Source organism: Talpa occidentalis, unplaced genomic scaffold (genome assembly GCF_014898055.3).
Source record: "Talpa occidentalis isolate TD23 unplaced genomic scaffold, MPIMG_talOcc4v2.1 talOcc4.10, whole genome shotgun sequence".
In the NCBI taxonomy this organism is placed as follows: domain Eukaryota; kingdom Metazoa; phylum Chordata; class Mammalia; order Eulipotyphla; family Talpidae; genus Talpa; species Talpa occidentalis.
In genome coordinates this window covers 80,508,559-80,513,518 of record NW_023600993.1, presented here as the reverse complement: position 1 = coordinate 80,513,518, position 4,960 = coordinate 80,508,559, and the positions used below count along the sequence as shown (strand labels likewise).

The 4,960-nt window shown below is 43.1% G+C and overlaps 1 pseudogene; it reads right to left on the bottom strand.

Moving 5' to 3' along the window:
• Positions 1–376: 376 nt before the first annotated feature.
• On the bottom strand, positions 377–3,166 carry LOC119237654 (ATP synthase subunit beta, mitochondrial-like; annotated as a pseudogene).
• Between the last annotated feature and the right edge of the window lie 1,794 nt (positions 3,167–4,960).

Sequence of the window (4,960 nt, the reverse complement as noted above, 5' to 3'; positions counted from 1 at the left end):
AGAAAACACAAATTAGAACAGATCGACTGAATAGAGCTAAGGCAAACCTATGTCCAATGGGAGATTCAGTATCAGATAAAGGTGATATTTTAAATCAAAAAGATTGTTCAGATACTAAGATATGAATTCTATATTTGAAGAAAAATGAATTCAGTCAACTCCTTCATATTCATTGCAGATCAGATTTCCCCTGAAGCAGTATTTTTTTCCCCCGATGGATGTATGTTACACTGGAAACCTTAAATACTTTTCAGACGAAACAGTGCCTTTAATCAAGGCTCTCATGTAGCCTATAGAGAAAGTCAAACTCTTGAATTAGGGGCAAGGAGAGAGGCAGCATACAAAGGCTGAGAACCTTGTTTGGTAGAGGAATCCTTCACAAATGCTCGTCATCCAGTTTGTCAGCCTTTGCCACAGCTTCTTCAAGCCCGATTGTATAGAAGGTCTGCTCTGGGAGGTGATCGTTATCACCTGCCAAAATCTGCTGGAGTCCTTCAATGGTCACCTTGTGAGGTACCAGCTTCCCCATATGACCTCGGAAGATCTCAGCCACCTGGACTGGCTGAGACAAGAAATGTACTTTCCATGCGCGGGACACAGTCAACTTGTTTTCCTCAAAGAGTTAACCCAGAACCAGCATAATAGTGATGTCCTGGAGGGATCTGTAGTCCTATAGGATTGTTTTCACCACCAGGGCAACATTGTAATGCTCACTGCCAACAACGTAGGGATCCATGATGCCAGAGATGGAGTCTAGAGGATGCCCAGCTCAACAACAGCAGAGGACAACACAGTGGGAACATTCAAATGGGCAAAAGTGGTAGTAGGGCCAAGGTCAGTCGAGTCATCAGCAAGCCCATAGATAACCTGTGCAGAGGGGACAGATCCTTGGTGGTGGTGGTGATTCTTTCCTGCCTGGTACCCAGCTCAGTGGCCAGGGTAAGTTGATATTCCACAGCAAAATGGATTCTGCCCAATAAAACAGACAACTCATAGCCAATCTGGGTGAAAAAGGAAATGTTATCAACAAACAGTAGTATATCTTTACCTTCTTTTTTTAAGAAATATTTATTTATGGATACAGAAATTGGGGTCCAGGCCAGATGTGTGTGTGTGAGTGGAGGGGATGAGAGGATTCACCGAGACAGAGTGGGGAGCAGAACAGACAGATCTGAAATACACTACTGAGGTGAGCAGTGGGCAAGACAGGAGAGGTCTGCTATGCCATGTGTGTCAGCTCCTTGGCCAGAGATTGAACTCATGCTGCAGTGGCTGCCCATAGCTTGATAGTGCTGAGATTTTAACCCGTGCTCCACCAAGGAGACCCTATCTTTACCTTCTTGATCTCTGAAATATTCAGCCACACAGTGCGTCCAGTCAGAGCTACCCAGGAACAGGAACCAGGTGGGTCATTTGTTTGATGGTACACCAGCCCTACCTTGGAGGTAGCATCTTTTAGGTTGATAGCACCACACTTAATAATTCCATGGTATAAATCATTGCCTTCGTGGGTCCTCTCACCAACACCAGCTTAAAGACATTAACTACCATGGGCTTTGGTGAGTTGTTGATTAACTCCATGATCAGTACCACCTTGCCAAATCCAGTACCACCAAAGGGCCCAACTTTGCCACCCTTGGCAAAAGGAGCCAGCGCGTCCATAACCTTGATACCAGTAATTAAAATTTCCTGCTTAACACTCATCTCTATGAACTGAAGACCCTCAGCATAAATAGAAGGAAATGATTGGTTCTGATAGGACCTCTTTCATCAATAGGTTCTGCTGTGAGATTCATGATTCTGCCCAAGATCTCAAGACCAAAAGGAATTTTGAGTATGCAGCAGAAGCCAGGACTTTCTGGCCTCTGACCAAGTCTTTGGAACCACCCATGGCAAAGGTCTGTACAAAGATCTCACCCAAATGTTGGGCCACCTCCAAAACCAGCCTGTTCTCTTTGCCTTGGACTTCAGGAAATTTAGGATGGATGGAAGTCCTTTGTCAAATTGGACATCCACCAAGGATGTCCAGTGGCAGCGCTAGTTTTGGTGAAGGAGATGTTTGAGTGGCATAGCCTCTAGCAGGTTGCAGTGCGGCTGGAGAGTCCCGCTAAAGAGCTGAGCTTGGGGCAGAGGAGTTGAAGGGCAGAGTCCCAGGAAGACCCTAGAGGTCGAGCAGCAACCACACGACCCCCAAGACCCAAAATGGCAAAGTCTGGGTGGACACTAAAGCAGTTTTTGAGACAGATTTTTGGTGGGAAGTACAACGAGGAGCTGCTCTCTAGCTCAATACCTGAGAGAATGTAAAGGAAGCAGCAAGGAGCAGAGAGATGTTGGGCTGCTATTTAGTCTTAGTGGCTTCAGTGGACCCTCACAGGGGAGCTGTGAGGCTGGGGTGTTCCTTTAGAGCTCTGGGTCAGGGGGCTGGTATGTGTATAGTCCCACATGGGTCTGTGGTTGGATGTGGGTTGTGCCTGGGAAGGGGAAATGATCTTGGGCAAGGCAATTCTCCCTGGCTGAGGCAGTTTTTCAGAGGTTTGACACTGCTATATTCATGAAATGAATTCCAGATGTCTCTAAAAACCAATTTCAGGAAACCGAAATATGGACTATGAGTTTTTTCAAAAGTAGAACATATTTATCATCTTAGGGTTAAAAGACCTTTTAAGTGACAGATGAATATGATGACTTAAAGTTGAGAATCATGTCTATAAACACATATAACAAAAAAATCAAGACAGACTGAGGAAAAGTATCTGCAACATGTTTTAACAAATAATATATGGGCTGTAACAAAAAGGAACTTTCCTTTTGTCTCTCCATGGACAGCCTTCCCATTATTTAAGTAGGAGAAGTTTCAATATGCCCTTTGACTTTTTTGTGCTTTGTTCATGTTAAGTCCAAAACACTCTCATTTCAGTTTAAGATATTAATCAACACTTCAAACCATGCTATAATAAGATTTTTCCTCCTCTGCTCCAACTCTGTATTGCATTCTTGGGGCCCATAATCTTTAGGGAAGGGGATATGGTTAGCTACTGTTTGTTCCTTATCTCTTCTCACCTCATAACCTCTTACCATTTGTGGTTTTAGAATACGGCTGGTGTACGGGATAGAGAAAAAGGAGAGGTAAAGGACCAGCACAGGAAAGCTCCTGCTTAGCTGGCATAGCCTCTGTCACAGCTGATTTGTGTTCTCAACCTGGCTAATGTTCAAAGGGTACTCTCATGGGGAATTTGGTAGGTTTTTTTGAGGCCTGTTGATCCTCTTCAACTTCCACCATAGCATTTACTCCTCACCATTTCAATGGTAAACGGTATACTATTGCAGATTCTCATTATAAGAATTTCTACATCCTTCTTTTGGGCACAGTTTGGGCACAGACTTTCGCATTCTTGCGAACTCTGTGAATGGCAACATAGTTACTCCCCAAATGCATTCCTTTATATTCTTTTTCACTATTCTATCTGCCACCCTCTAGACAACTTGAACAAGAAACAAACAGTACCCCGCTTTCCCAAGACTGCAAGCTCAAGGAGAAAGTTGCTCACTAGGTGTGAGAAGAAAGACTTCCAGCCTCCTAGGACAATCCCTGGGGCAGGGTGGAACTCACAGTGAACAGAGGGTCTCCTAAGAAATCCTTACACATTCCTAACTCAGTGTCTCAACTTCTTATGGATAAGTTTGTTTGTTTTAGGTTCAAATGTATTCTTTTTGAAAACATTCCTATCATAATATATAACATAAAAGTGATTAATATCAGAACATATAAAAGCCTCTACAAATCATTAGAGTCAATTCACAGAAGAGAAATACAAAAGAACAATTAAACAAAGAAATGATGCTCAAATTCATTGATAACCACCAGAATACAATTTAATTCAACTGGCATCCCATTAACAAAGACAAAGAGATTCAATGCATCTAGTTTGGCAAAGATGTAGGGAAATGGATATTTTCATTCACTACAGTGGGAGTGTGAATTGGCAATTTGACAAGGACTGTGAAAATGTTGGAGGGTAATTTGGCTATAATTAAAATTTTGAAACTCTTGCACTCTTTAATGCTGCAATTCCAATAGAAATGACTATTAAGTTTTTCAGTGATGAGTGAAAAATGGATCATCAGAGAACAGGAAAATATGCATGGTGATAAAATACTTATTTTTTGAATACTTCTGATTTGTGACTATCAAAGTTATATCTGAAATCTATGCTTTACTGGAGTTTAAGAAAGAATATTTTCCTGTAATGCTTGTGTACTTAAAATATGTTTAAGGGAGTATTCCAGTTTATTATTGTTTTATAAAATCTTAGTTCCACAGGGCCTCCCCTGGTGGTGCAGCGGTTGAGCGCTGGTTGCGAAGCTGCCCGCAGCCTCTGCAGCGCCGGTTCGATCCCCGGCTGCTCCCCGGCCCCCGGAGGAGGGTCCCGCATGGCGCGCAGACCTCTCCTGCCGCCCGCTGCTCCCCTCAGCAGTGTCCTTCGGTCCTTCTGCCTGCTCTGCTCCCAGTTCTGGCTCTGGTGAATTCTCTCGCCCTCCCGCGCTTCTGACTGTACCCAGTGCTTGTATAAATAAATAAATAAATGTTTAAAAAAAAAAAAAAATCTTAGTTCCACAAACACAGCCTTTGTTTTTTAAGACATAAAATTGTAACAGGGTGGTCCCCAGGAAAGGGGGAAGTTTCAGGTTTTCTGCTCACCCTGCAATCTGTTACAGGCAAGGAGAGGGGCACCCCAGACCCCACAAACCTGCCTGCTCTAAATAGGTTCTGCCATCTGCCACATCAACACAAAACGTATGAGACTTTAATGAAATGGAACCTTAATACAATTAGTAAAAAAATATAAGGAAGACAAAGAATATAGTTTCTAAATCAAGCACCCAAAGTTACCCATCCCCTCATGGGTAAAAGTCCACCAAAACAGGATTGGCCCAGAGCAAGGCCCAAAAACCTGCCACA